General features: G+C 42.8%; 1 protein-coding gene and 1 non-coding gene across 5 annotated transcripts in view; one reads left to right on the top strand and one right to left on the bottom strand.

Moving 5' to 3' along the window:
* MAP7D2 (MAP7 domain containing 2) overlaps positions 1-15,633 on the bottom strand; it is a 101,340-nt gene that overhangs the window by 69,471 nt on the left and 16,236 nt on the right. The window lies entirely within an intron of this gene.
* On the top strand, positions 7,915-7,987 carry TRNAG-CCC (transfer RNA glycine (anticodon CCC)). The gene has a single exon. It is a non-coding gene; the product is annotated as a tRNA-Gly (tRNA).

Genomic DNA, 15,633 nt, shown 5'->3' with positions numbered 1-15,633 from the left:
GGAAGTCACTCAGTGAAGTCTGACTCTTAGCGACCCCATGGACTACAGCCTACCAGGCTCCTCTGTCCATGGGATTTTCCAGGCAAGAGTACTGGAGTGGGGTGCTATTGCCTTCTCTGGGAATTCCAGTTGAGCTATTTCAAATTCCGAAAGATGATGCTGTGAAAGTGCTGCACTCAATATACCAGCAAATTTGGAAAACTCAGCAGTGGCCACAGGACTGGAAAAGGTCAGTTTTCATTCCAATCCCAAAGAAAGGCAATGCCAAAGAATGCTCAAACTACTGCACAATTGCACTCATCTCACATGCTAGTAAAGTAATGCTCAAAATTCTTCAAGCCAGGCTTCAGCAATATGTGAACCATGAACTTCCAGATGTTCAAGCTGGTTTTAGAAAAGGCAGAGGAACCAGAGATCAAATTGCCAACATCTGCTGGATCATCGAAAAAGCAAGAGAGTTCCAGAAAAACATCTATTTCTGCTTTATTGACTATGGCAAAGTCTTTGACTGTGTGGATCACAATAAACTGGAAAATTTTGAGAGTTGGGAATACTAGACCAGCTGACCTGCCTCTTGAGAAACCTATATGCAGGTCAGGAAGCAACAGTTAGAACTGGACATGGAACAACAGACTGGTTCCAAATAGGAAAAGGAGTATGTCAAGGCTGTATATTGTCACCCTGCTTATTTAACTTATATGCAGAGTACATCATGAGACATGCTGGGCTGGAAGAAGCACAAGCTGGAATCAAGATTGCCGGGAGAAATATCAATAACCTCAGATATGCAGATGACACCACCCATAAGGTGAAAGTGAAAGGCAGAAAGTGAAGAGGACCTAAAAAGCCTCTTGATGAAAGTGAAAGAGGAGAGTGAAAAAGTTGGCTTAAAGCTCAACATTCAGAAAACTAAGATCATGGCATCTGGTTCCATCACTTCCCATCTGGCAAATAGATGGGGAAACAGTGCAAACAGTGGCTGACTTTATTTTTGGGGGCTCCAAAATCACTGCAGATGGTGATTGCAGCCATGAAATTAAAAGACGCTTACTCCTTGGAAGGAAAGTTATGACCAACCTAGACAGCATATTCAAAAGCAGAGACATTACTTTGCCAACAAAGGTCCATCTAGTCAAGGCTATGGTTTTTCCAATAGTCATGTATGGATGTGAGAGTTGGACTGTGAAGAAAGCTGAGCGCCGAAGAATTGATGCTTTTGAACTGTGGTGTTGGAGAAGACTCTTGAGAGTCCCTTGGACTGCAAGGAGATCCAACCAGTCCATTCTAAAGGAGATCAGTCCTGGGTGTTCTTTGGAAAGAATGATGTTGAAGCTGAAGCTCCAGTACTTTGGCCACCTCATGCGAAGAGTTGACTCATTGGAAAAGACTCTGATGCTGGGAGGGATTGGGGGCAGGAGGAGAAGGGGACGACAGAGGATGAGATGGCTGGATGGCATCACTGACTCAATGGACGTGAGTCTGAGTGAACTCCGGGAGTTGGTGATGGACAGTGAGGCCTGGCGTGCTGCAATTCATGGGGTCACAAAGAGTCGGACATGACTGAGCGACTGAACTGAACTGAACAGATAAGAAATCCACAAAGCTAGTCCCCTGTATTTTCAGAATTTATAGTATTTCAGACACATGACTAACTACTGCTGAGCAACATACCTGAGGAATCTTTTCATTTCTCTGCTAACCATCCCGGTCTAACTCATAACCAGCCAGTCCAGCCTCAAAAATACATAGAACAAATCAACTCAAGGGTTTAAGGTCAAGAATCTTTTAACTTATGGGTTCAGCAACTAATGTCTACACATTAAAGCTTGTGTACATATATGATGCATTATTATTTGACAAAAATATAGTAAAAATAACATTCTGTGTAAAAATAGTCCCATTTGGAAGTCATGTCTCAGTGTCCTTGACCCAAAAGGAAGCCACTTTCAGCCAAGTCTGAGCAGTGCTGCTGCACGGCTGGTTCAACTCAAGTCTGGGACTCTTTGTAAACTGTAGGTAGCTACCAGTATTTTAAATAGTGCAGAACTGACTATGAAGAAGCAAAATGGAATCTTTGGGGATGATGAAAGTGTTCTAAAACTTTATTGCAGAGAGAGCTGCACAACCATTAAATGCAAACTGTTCACAGAGAATGGGTGATGTTGACAGTACATAAATTGCACCTCAAGAAAGCTATAACAGGAAGAAATGGAGCGGGGGAGGAATAGGGTCAGAGAGGAAAGGAACAGAAAAGTAAGCACCAAGTAGGAAAAGTAAGCACTGTTTTGTAAAGACCTGTTTCAGCTACATCAATATGCACACTGTAATATGTGTTTCTAACTGTGGAGTTATCCATGATCCAAAAATCAGTAAGGCCCTGCTTTAGGGTAATGACATCTAGAAGTGCTGTGCAACCTTGATGGGAATCCCCTGGGGATCTCATTACACTGCAGGTTCTACTCAGTAGGTCTGGGGCAAGGCCGGAGTCTGCATTTTGAGCAAGCTCCTGAGTCATGTTGACACTGCTGGTCTGTAGACTCCACTCTGAGTAGCAAGGAGCTGGGGTATAAATGGAGGATGAGCTTGCAGGAATACTCAGACTTAAGATTGTCATCACCAGAAGGATCCTTAGAAAAATTTAATACATGTTTCCCAAATGGCCATGATCATGAGAACCGTCTAGGGGTTCTTCCTAAAAATACAGATTCCTATAATCAAGACAGTGTGGCACTGGCATTGGCATAAGGACAGACACAAAGATCAAAATGACACAACAAAGTCCAGAAACAGATCAACAAATACACAAGCAGCTGAATAGTTAACACAGGTGTCAAGGTAATGTAGTGGGAAAAGAACCGTCTTTGTAACAAATGGTGCTGGAGCAAGCAGATATCCATATGCGAAAAATTAACCTTGATCCATACCTTATACCATATACAAAAACTCAAACTGGATCTATAAAACTTCTACTAATACCTAGGAGTACAAAGGATTTCTTAGAACACACAAAAATCTCAAACTATGAAAGAAAAAAATGACATATCAAATTTCATCAAAATTTAAATCTTCTGCTCTTCAAGACACAATAAAGAAAATGAAATGGCAAATCAGACAATGAGAACATATTCACAATACACATGTGTGACAAAGAACTTCAATCCAGAATATAACAAAAATTATTTTTTAAAATGCCTGAATTTAACATAAAAACCATTGACCAATCTTACTTATGAATAAAGATGTATAGTTTTAAAATAAAATACAAGCAAATAAAAAATTCTTACAGTTAAATAAGTGAACTATTAAAAAAATGGGCAAAAAATGTGAACAGGCATTTCACATGCCAAGAAGCACATGAAAAGCTGCTCAATCTTCAATCATTAAAAAAATGCAAAGTAAAACCACAGTGACAAATCATTATACAACCACTGGTATGGCAAAAAAAAATAATAATAATAATTTAAATCTAACGAAAAACTAACCATACTAAGTGCTTGCATGGATGTAAAGCAAGTAGCCCTCTCCTACACTGCAGGTCAGAATGTAAACTGCTACAAGCACCTAGGAAAAGAGTTTGGCAGCTCCTTTCCCAGTTAGAGCATCCATGCATCATATGACCCAGCAAGCCCACTCCTATGGATTGACCCAAGACAAATGCAAACGAGTTTACAAAGCAGTTTGCACCTGAATGCTCACAGTATCTTTGTCCATAACTGCCAAAAACTAGAAACAAATGTCCATCAGCAAGAGAATGGCTAAAATGGCAATGCAGCAAAAACACGAGTGCATTCTCAGTGAGAGAAGTACTCTGCAGCAATAAAGCAATGAATTACTTATATATACACACAACATGAATGAATCTCAGAAACATACTGAGTGAAAGAAGCCAGAAAGAAAAGAGTACACCCTACATGATTCCATGGACATGAAATGTTAAAAGTGGCGAAACTAATCTATAGTAACAGAAAGTAGATCAGAGGATGCCTGGGGCTGAGGGTGAAGCATGTCTGCAAGGGGCTGTGATGGTCATAAATGAATACATTCGTTGAAACACCTGTATTAGTATACTTAAAATGAGTGCATTTTCTCTGTATATCAATTATGTATGCAAATCTATGTACAACAAACATATATACTCAATAAAACTAATTTAAAGCAGATTCCCAGACTCCTCCTCAGACCTGGTGAAGTGGCATCTCCCAGGAGGAGGCAGAGAACCTGAATTTGTAACACAGAAAAGGAGGCCTAATGACATGAAGCAGCTTCATGAAGGCCCCACATAAGTGGTTAACGAGTCTCTCTGTTCATAGGAATGAATATATATCAATATTTCCCTAATAGTAAAACAAAGAGGGAACAGGGCAGGATAGGGAGGGGAGATGAGAGCAGTGTTCGTGACCTGGCCTGCTGTGTCCAAGCAGCATTTAATGGGCCATAATAAAAAGCAGTAAATAAATTATTTCCATTTAAGACAGTAAGAGGCCAGTTCACATTAATAAATCATTTCAATATCTTTCTGTCCACATCTCAACCTGCTCCTCAGATGTGTTCCTAGGTCTGCGAGCTTGAACAGGACCATTTCCTAGGGGACTCCGCCCTCCTGCCACACCAAGCTCCCATCTTTTGTTGGCAGGAGCCAGGGTCTCCCTCCCCTCCAGGTCTTTGCAAAGCTCTGTTCCCAGATTGGAATACCCTCTCCCCCAACCCAGCACACATACGCTTAGTATTGACTGATGAGTAGCTACTTCCTCTAGGAAGTCTTCCAAGATCTACCCGGGTATCCCAGAAGGGAAAATTCTGTGTGCCTCCGCAGCCCATCCATCTTCATTTGTGCAGTTGTGATACTCCCGCTTCACATACCCTTTTATTTTCTTTACCACTGTTTTCCCACTAGTCAGTCCAGAGAAGGCTCCAGGGAAGTATTTGTTGTCTGAACACTTCAAATACCATTCCATTCATGTTATCTGTGAGACCCTTAAGTCTGGTCTTCTCCATCATCCTCTACTCTTTGAATAAAAGAATTCTTTCACTCAGGGAAAACAATTAAGTACCTACATCTGGCACATTTGGTTCTGAGGGCAAAATACTTCCTGTGCTCTTCAGGGAGTGGCAGGGTGTGGGGGCCTGGCTGAGCTCAGACAGGTGCCTGGAGACCCAGACACTGACACCCCAGAACCAGGCAGGTCTGACTGGGCCCCCCTGGAAAAGGTATCATCAAACCCACTGAGCCAACAGATCTGTGTCACAGCCACTGGCTGCGATGGAGACAAGCCTGGTCCTCAATGGGATACGGAGAACTGACTGGTAACAATAGCTCATCTGTTATTCACCCCACCAGGATCCATTTTAGGAAAGCAACAAGGGCTTAAACCAGTGGCTCTCAAACTTGACTTTGCATCAGAATCACCTTGAGGGCTTGCGAAAACAAAACCTCTGGGCCTCTGATTCACTAGGGCTGGGATGTGCTAGTCGCTCAGTTGTGTCAGACTCATCGTGACCCCATGAGCTGTAGCCCACCAGGCTCCTGTGTCCATGGAATTCTGGGCTGGGTAGGGTTGGGGTGGGGCTCAGGAATTTGCATTTCAGACAAGCTCCCAGGTGGTGATGATGTCACCCTCTGAGAAGCCCAGAGCTTGCCTTCCAGAGGCATCTTTACACATAGCCTCAGCCCCCTGTGTTGTCTTGGAAAAAAATCTTGCAGGCCCTCAGCTTCTTGTCAGCAAAATGGGTTACATGCTATCTGCTTCTTGGGGTTGTATTAGGGATTAGAAAATACATCTGAAGCACGTAGCATGCTATCTTTCATGGGTCACAGCTTTAACCACAAAGACATTTTCTGAAAAGGTATTTACGAAAAGTCTTGTTTAGAATACCTCAGTGGCTGGAAGATGAAGGACCTGAGATCCTTCTGCTTTCCTGTTCAGTCATTCGAACTGTGTCTCCCCTTCGGATCACAAGATGCTGCCATGGCAGCAGCATCATCTTCTCACAGGAGAGCAGGCAGAGCTGGGATGAAGAAGGGAGGACCCAAAATAGGGAGGAAGGAGCTCTCTCCTCAAGCTCATTTCTCTTGGATGCCAGAAAGATTCCGCAGTGGTCTTCCCCTTAAGGCTCCTTGGCTGGTACTGGATTACATGGCTGCAAGGGAGGCCAGGAGAGTGGATACATGGCAAAGGGGAATGGAACCATCAAGAACAACTTAGGCTTGAAGTGACTCAAGGTTTGGCCCTGGTGCTGACTATCCCAACACCCCAGCTCCGAAGAAGGAAGGAATGGCTGCTCTGCTGTTCATCATCCTGTGTGGATGCCCCACCGCCAGCCAGTGAGGGGACGGATGTCCCCAAACAAAGCCTGGATCAGCATGCTGCTGAAAACAGATCTGGTCCCAGGTACCAGCTGCTGAATAAACTTAAATCGCTCTCTCTCTCCTTTCTCCTTGTAAATTGAGATTACTTCTGCCTTTGCCGCAAGGTAGAGGGAAGAACTCGGAGAAGGCAATGGCAAGCCACCCCAGTACTATTGCCTGGAAAATCCCATGGACGGAGGAGCCCAGTAGGCTGCAGTCCATGCAGTCACGAAGAGTCGGACACAACTGAGCAACTTCACTTTTACTTTTCACTTTCATGCATTGGAGAAGGACATGGCAACCCACTCCAGTGTTCCTGCCTGGAGAATCCCAGGGACAGTGGAGCCTGGTGGGCTGCCATCTGTGGGGTCGCACAGAGTTGGACACGACTGAAGAGACTTAGCAGCAGCACCAGCACCAGATGGGAAGAACTAAATAAAAGAACAGGCTGTCCACTTTTTGTCTTTTTAGACTGAACTCTGAAAAACTAGGGCTGTGTTGACTGTGTCACACATCACAGGTCAGCACACGTCAGGTACTCATAAATGTCTGCAGAGTGTGCCAAGAGCCACTTTTAAGCACCTGTCCTTAGATTCTGTCAAGGCTGTTTCTAGAAACACCTTCTGGGGATTTTTACACCAAAAGAGATGCTGCTGAAATAGAAGCTAGAAGGAAACAAGGACTAACACAGATGACAAGGAGAAAAGACTAGCTGCTGTAAAAATAGAGCAAAGAGTGTTACCAGGTTGTGGTTCAGGCAGGCTTGGGTTTAGACAGGACATTCAAAAGACACTGCCACGGAGGAGGGCGTGCACGACAGGATGTAGAGGTGGCAACTCGACTGTGTCTCTCCTACTGACCTTGACCAGCTAACTGGAGCATGGGATCAGGACAATGCTGCGGCCACTTCCAGGTGGCGTACTGAGTCTGGCGTGCAGCAGGTAGGATCGAGGAGTGTCAGCATACATGTCACATGGTTTTCCTTTCCCTGGATGAAATAACTCAGGGATGTTATTTTGAACAAAAGATGTTGACTGGGACTTCCCTAAGGGTCCAGTGGTTAAGACTCAGTTTCTTGTCAGTGTCACCCCCTGCACTTCCACTGCAGGGGGTGAGGGTTCAATCGCTGCTCAGGGAACAAAGATTTCACATGCCACATGGCAGAGCTGAGGAGAAAAAGAAAGAAAAAGAAATTGATTGGCCTGGCCTTTGTGGTCATTTGAAGGGGTCACAAACCAAACTCAACAGTCTTTCGTAGGCCTAGAATGGCTCCTCAACAGCTCTGACCCATGAAAGGCAGTGTGTGATGTGCTTTATTTTCTAATTCTTAATACAAACTCAAGAAGCAGGTGTCATCCATATCATTTTACTGACAAGAAACTAAGGGCTTGAAAGGTTTTTTCCCAAGACAACACAAGGGGTTGAGGCTATGTGTAAAGATGCCTCTGGGAGGCGCTCTAACACCTGGCTCCTGGGGCCCTGTCCTCCTAGGGGTCTGAAGGCCGAGCCTACACAGACACTAGCTGACTGACATCTAGAGCTAGGTCAAAAGTGGTCTCCCAGGGACTTCCCTGGTGGTCCAGTGGCTAAGACTCTGCACTCCCAATGCAGGGGGCCCAGGTTCAATCCCTGATCAGGGAACTAGATCCCACATGTCACAATGAAGACTGAAGATCTCACATGCTGTGACTACGACCCAGCTCAGCCAAATAAATAAATAATTTAAAAATAAAAGTGGTCTTCCAGACTAAAAGTGATACAAAACCTCTGCCATCAGAATGTTCACCAATTTCTGCTTTAAGAAATAAGCAAAACCCCCAAATTCCTCCTCAAACAGGAGCTTATACTATTTCTCTCAACCAAAGTATACAAGGAAAGAGAGGACAGAGCTTGTTCTAAGAGTACGCCACGCGCTCTCTCGCGTGGCTCAGAAATTCCACGGAGAGGGCCTGCTAGTCCTCGCTCCACTGCAGGAGCAACAGATAGAAGGGACGGGAGACAGACGCCGCTAGCCTGCAAACACACACTGCTGCTGGCTCCGCAGCACCAAACACAATTAATAGATTCATGAAGTAGGGCTCTGACTACCCTTTTCTGTCAAGGTTATTTGTTTTGAGCAAGATGGTTTGCCCTGATTAAAGCTACCAGTGGCCAACAGTAAATGATAAAATGTTTAAATTTGCCCAAAAGAAATGAAAATATCTGTAACTCCCAGTAAGAAACTAAGCTTAGCCAAATCTTTCCTGTATTGATGTTTATAATCAACACAATGTTTTATGAAAATTAGTTAATAAGATTTATAGTCTAAAAAAATGAGTAAAATGTGCATGCCACCCAGTCTCTGCTTCCCCAGTGTTAAGTGCCCAGCTGGGCACAACTGTAACATCAATGGGGCTCAGATTCCATTCACAAGGCTTTGGCTTATTCCCTGCAAAACCTAACCTGGTACCTTGTATACAGCAAGCACACAATAAAGTATGCTGTCTTAATACCAGGGCATACATTAACTCCGTAAATGGTAATTTATGGAGCTCTCACTCTCTGCTAGGCATTGTATTAATTGCTTTGCCCACATTCTCTTGTTTAAATCTCTCAACAAGCTATGCAGTTGGATATTTTACTTTCCCCTTTGAGAGTGAACTGACATGTTCATCTAGATAATAAAGGGAGCAGAACCAGGATTCAAACCCAGGGCATCTGGCTACAAAAGCAAGCAAAAAGCTATGCTGAATGCAAGTGCAGCCAGTTATTTTCTCAGCAGCAGTAACAGTGATTAGCATGCCACACACTGATACAGTTGACACTGGGCCACTCAAGTTTGAACTGTGTGGGTCCACTTACACACGGACTTTTTTCATTATTAAATACTATAGTACTACATGATCCAAAGTTGGTTGAATTCATGGATGTGGAATTGCATGTACAGAGGAACCGCCTATAAGGAGGAACCATGTATATAGTTCAGTTTAGTTCAGTCACTCAGTTGTGTCCAACTCTGCGACCTCATGGATTGCAGCACACCAGCTTACCCTATCCATCACCAACTCTCAGAGCTTGCTCAAACTCACGTCCATAAAGTCAGTGATGCCATCCAACCATCTCATCCTCTGTTGTCCCCTTCTCCTCCTGCATTCAGTCTTTCCCAGCACCAGGGTCTTTTCTAATGAGTCAGTTCTGTGCATCAGGTGGCCAAAGTACTGGAGTTTCAGCTTTAGCATCATTCCTTCCAAAGAAATCTCAGGGCTGATCTCCTTCAGAATATACTGGTTGGATCTCCTTGCAGTCCAAGGGACTCTCAAGAGTCTTCTCCAACACCACAGTTCAAAAACATCAATTCTTCGGTGCTCAGCTTTCTTTATAGTCCAACTCTCACATCCATACATGACCACTGGAAAAAAACCATAGCTCTGACCAGACAGACCTTTGTTGGTGAAGTAATGTCTCTGCTTTTTAATATATGTATATAGAGGGTTGACTCTAAGTTATACTCGGATTTTCAACTGTGGGGATGGTGGGCACCCCTAACCCCTGCCTTGTTCAAGGGTCAACAGTATTTGAAGATCTACCATTAGTGACTATTAAATATAATTTCTGCTAGAGAAGACGTGACTGAATTTACACATCTAGAAACTGCACACTTGATTTCAGTCCTAGAACTTGCTCACACTGCAAAGCCGGTCCAACCCAGAGCAGCTTCTGGCCCTGTGGTTCTGAATGGCCTAGTTTTCAAGAACCCTGCAGCCCAGAGAGACAAAAGAAAGCCAACCTGGGAGGGAAAATTGACGGAAGGTGGTCAAAAGGTACAAACTTCCAACAATAAGATAAATACATGCTGGGAATGTAATATACAACACAATGGCTATAACTAGCACTGCTATATAATATATAGGAAAGTTGTTAGGACAGTAAATCCTATGAGCTGCCATCACAAGGAGAACATTTTTTTTTTTCCTTTTTTTCTTTTTATTGTATCTATATGACAAGAAATCTGTATGCAGGTCAAGAAACCTGTATGCAGGTCAAGAAGCAACATTTAGAACCGGACATGCAACAACAGACTGATTCCAAATTGGGAAAGGAATATGTCAAGGCTGTATACTGTCATCCTGCTTATTTAACTTATACGCAGAGTACATCATGTGAAATGCCAGGCTGGATGAAGCACAAGCTGGAATTAAGACTGCCGGGAGACATATCAATAACCTCAGATATGCAGATGATACCACCCTTATGGCAGAAAGTGAAGAGGAACTAAAAAGCCTCTTGATGAAGGTGAAAGAGGAGAGTGAAAAAGCTGGCTTAAAGCTCAACATTCAAAAAACAAGGATCATGGCATCCAGTCTCATCACTTCATGGCAAATAGATGGGGAAACAATGGAAACAGTGACAGACTTTATTTTCTTGGGCTCCAAAATCACTGCAGATGGTGACTGCAGCCATGAAATTAAAGAACTCTTGTTCCTTGGAAGAAAAGCTATGACAAACCTGACAATGTATTAAAAAGGAGAAACATTACTTTGGCAACAAAGATCCGTCTAGTCAAAGATCCATCTGTGGTTTTCCCAGTAGTCATGTATGGACATGAGAACTGGACTATAAAGAAAGCTGAGCGCTGAAGAATTGATGCTTTTGAACCGTGGTGTTGGAGAAGACTCTTGAGAGTCCCTTGGACTGCAAGGAGATCCAATCAGTCAATCCTAAAGGAAATCAACCCTGAATATTCATTGGAAGGACTGATGCTGAAGCTGAAGCTCCAATACTTTGGCCACCTGATGCACAGAACTAACTCATTAGAAAAGACCCTGATGCTGGGAAAGATTGAAGGCAGGAAGAGGGGGACGACAGAAGATGAGATGGTTGGATGGCATCACCGACTCAATGGACATGAATTTGAGCAAGCTATGGGAGATGGTGAAGGACAGGGAAGCCTGATGTGCTGCAGTCCATGAGGTTGCAAAGAGTTAGAAACGACTGAGAGACTGAACAACAATAATCATTTCATCATATATGTACATCAAACCATCATGAAGTGATGTATATCAATTAATTCTCAATAAAACTGGGGAAAATAAAGAAATTCAGCCTCACAGTGACAGAATGAAGGCAGGTAACTTAGAAGGGCGTCCCAGGGTGCAACAATGGCTGTCTATCCATCTATCAGATGAATTCCTGTGGTTGTGCCCCATCTATCAACTCATTTACTTTGAGAGCTATTTAAGGAGGATTTACAGCTAACCTGCTAATGTAAGAAGAGGAAGGGAGGAGGAAGGGAGATGACAAGAAAGCAACAGGGAAAGAAAGCAGAGTGGGTGGCTTATACTATAATTTCGGGGGGAAAAAATCACTGGTAGACAAGGATCTAAGAAAGCTGGCCCCAAATCTGTAGAGACAGAGTACATCAGTGGCTGAGTTGCCTAGGACTGGGAGATGGGAGGAAACAGGGAGTGACTGGCAATAGGTATGGGATTTCTTTTGCAGGTGATAAAAATATCTTAGAATTGATGATGGTGTTGGTTGTACATTGCACAATTCTGTGAATGTGCTAAAAAACCAATGAATTGTACACTTTGAAGGGAAAACTCTGTGTGTGTGTGTGTGTGTGTGTGTGTACGTTAGTTACTTAGTTGTGTCCAACCCTGCGACCCCATGGATTGTAGCCTGCCAGGCTCCTCTGTCCATGGAGTTCTCCAAGCAAAAATACTGGAGTGGGTAGCCATTCCCTTCTCCAGGGGATCTTCCTGACCCAAGGATTGAACCTGGGTCTCCTGCATTGCAGGAGGTTTCTTTACCTTCTGAGCCACAAGGGAAGCCTGGGAAAAACTGTATGGTATACCAAAAAAGAAAGAAAGAAACAAAGCTGGCCAACTATCAGAAAATCACAACAAAACCATCTCTAAAGTAACAAATGTTACAAACCACAAGTACATAAGCAGAACCAGTGAAAATCAGAGCACCCTGGTATGTATGAATGGTAGGTTATAACAAAAGTGGATGAGTTTTATTGTTTGCTTCAAAGCAGAGCAATCTAAAATCTAAAAATTAAATATATAAGGCATTTTTTTGGTAAACAATCTGTTTCATGTTTGAAAACAAAGTAGTTGCAGAATATGGGATCAGAACCAGAGAAGGAAGAGAACCAGTTCCAAGCCAGGCAAGGACATCTGACAAAACAAACACAGGAGGTGCTACAAAGCAGCAAAAAGCCACATAAAAGCCGGCCCGATCCTACAGAAGCAGGCTTTCAGAGTATTCTTGAGGAGGTGACCCATTTGTGAGGTTGTTCAATATCCTGTTCCATAAAACAAGGCCTCATAAGTAGCTGAAAATATGTCAGGTGGCAGGGGAGCCTTTCTGATTTTTGGTCCTAAAGCCCTACAGTGGGCAGAGTATTCCTCCTAAAGCCTGGGTGGCATTTTAAGGATCTGGTGCAAAGATACTTCTTTTTAAAAGTTTCATACTAATCCTGAAAGCGCCCTTCCTTACACCCAAGCCACCTTCAAGATTTTCTCTCCCACTCTAGTTCCTCAGAGGTCATAAAAATCAGTGACTAGTGGAGATGATTGCACAACCTTGTGAATATATTAAAAACCATTGAACTGTATACACTTCACAGGGTTGAGATTTATGTTATATGGACAATACCTCAAAATAATTTTTAAACTGTTTAAAAAATTAGAGACAAACACAGAATTACCACAGGACCCAGCAATTTCACTTCTGGGTATATACCCCAAAGAATGAAAAGCAGGGTCTCAGGACTTCTTCCATGGTGATCCAGTGGCTAAGACTCTGTGCTCCCAATACAGGGGGCCCAGGTTCAATCCCTAGTTGGGAAACTAGATCTCATATGCCACAACTAAGAGTTTACATGCTGCAACAAAGACAGAAGATCCTACGTGCCACAACTAAGACCTGGAACGGCCAAATAAAAAAATAAAAATAAATATTAAAATAAATAAATAAAAGCAGGGTCTCAGAAAAATACCTGCACACCCATTTCACAGCACTATTATTCACAGCAGTCAAAAGGTGGTAGCAACCCAAGTATCCATTGACAGATGAATAGATAAACAGAATGTGGTTTATACATATAGCAGAATATTATTCAGCTCTTAAAAAGAATGAAATTCAGATACACGATACAACAATGGATGAACCTTGGGGACATCATGCTAAGTGAAATAAGCCAATCACTAAGGGATAAATATTGTATGATTCTACTTATATGAGGAGGTATCTAGAATAGGCAAAAGTACAGAGACAGAAAGTAGAATATTAGTTACCAGGGACATGGGGGAGGGGATAATGGGGAGTTACTTAATGATACAGAATTTCTGCCTGAGATGATGAAAAGTTCTAGAAATAGATAATGGTGATGGTTACACAATACTGTGAATGCATTTAATGTCACTGAATTGTACACTTAAAATGGTTAAAATGCCAAAGTTTATGTTATGTATATTTTACTACAATAAAAACCAATTAAAAAATCAGGGCCTTCACATCTAAGAATTCATACTTGATATCTGCTTCAAGGTAATAAGGCACTACAAAAAGGACTTCAGAGAGCAAACACCCTTTTTATATTACAAATTTGAGGCTGAAACATTTTAATTGCATTAGTCAGGTTTCAACCCATTAGGTAGTTAAGATTTAATGCTTATACATTTAACCTTGTCATTTGGAAGAAGAATCAAAAACAGAACAGCACAGATAAATATCTCTGCTTTCCACTCTATTAAACAGCCTGCAACTGTAAGATCCCTCACGACCAGCATTGTCTTATGGAGTTTTCTGCAGTGGCAGGAATGTTCAGTATCTGTGCTGTCCAATACTGGAGTTACTAGCTGCTAGTGCAACTGGGGAGTTGAATTATTTATTTTACTGAATTGTAACTAATTTACATATTCACACATAGCAACTGGCTACCATAATTGGTCAGCACAGAGTCTAAAATCCCAAACTTAAAAACATACAGCACACCACCCAACTCTCCTGTCTTGCCAAAAGCCAAATGCAGTTTCCATAGTTCCAGAAAGTCAGATGACCTTCTCCTGAGCTCTGGGCCAATTTGTGGAGTGAAGCATCTAGCAAAGGGTGTCAAAGAGGGGTACATGGCAAAAAATAAGAGTGTCCCTCTCTTCTCCCATGTCCTCTTTGGAAAGATGATAACTGCACAAAGTGGGCAGAGAGAACTCAGCAAGAACAATGAAAAATAGGACCAAGGATGAGAGTCTGACATACAGGAAGGGGAAAAGGAATGTCATTAGCTGTATTGGCTCCTGAATACACAACTGTATACTTTAAGAATTTCAGTGTGTAAATTAAGCTCTGAGTGGCACAAACAGCAGTAACATTCCTGTGCAGAAGCTGGACAGCACAGCTAAGAGGGGCCCCCAGGGACTATTTGCCGAGTGCCTGGCAGTGCTGTCCTGCTGGCCATGGGCACCTAAGTGCAAGTGACAGTGGTAGTCATTCCCATGCACACAGAGACTGTCTCCAGTCCTCTAGCTGTAATTGTTTGCTCATTTATAGCTTCACGGTCCAGTTTTATACTTTTTTTTTTAAATTTAAATTTATTTATTTTAATTGGAGGCTAATTGCTTTACAATATTGTATTGGTTCTGCCACACATCAACATGAATCCGCCACGGGTGTACACGTGTTCCCCATCCTGAACCCCCTCCCACCTCCCTCCCCGTACCATCCCTCTGGGTCATCCCAGTGTACCAGCCCCAAGCATCCTGTATCCTGCATCGAACCTGGGCTGGTGATTCATTTCTTATATGATATTATACACGTTTCCATGATATTCCCCCAAATCATCCCACTCTCTCCCTCTCCCACAGAGTCCAAAAGACTATTCTATACATCTGTGTCTCTTTTGCTGTCTTGCATACAGGGTTATCATTACCATCTTTATAAATTCCATACATATGCGTTAGTATACTGTATTGGTGTTTTTCTTTCTGGCTTACTTCACTCTGTATAACAGGCTCCAGTTTCATCCACCTCATCAGAACTGATTCAAATGTATTCTTTTTAATGGCTGAGTAATACTCCATTGTGTATACGTACCACAGCTTTCTTATCCATTCATCTGCTGATGGACATCTAGGTTGCTTCCATGTCCTGGGTATTATAAACAGTGCTGCAATGAACACTGGGGTACATGTGTCTCTTTCAATTCTGGTTTCCTCGGTGTGTATGCCCAGCAATGGGATTGCCGGGTCATAAGGCAGTTCTATTTCCAGTTTTTTAAGGAATCTCCACACTGTTCTCCACAG

This window comes from Bos mutus, chromosome X, assembly GCF_027580195.1.
Source record: "Bos mutus isolate GX-2022 chromosome X, NWIPB_WYAK_1.1, whole genome shotgun sequence".
Taxonomy (NCBI): domain Eukaryota; kingdom Metazoa; phylum Chordata; class Mammalia; order Artiodactyla; family Bovidae; genus Bos; species Bos mutus.
The sequence above is the reverse complement of the archived record's forward strand: the minus strand, read 5'-3'. Positions and strand labels throughout refer to the sequence as shown.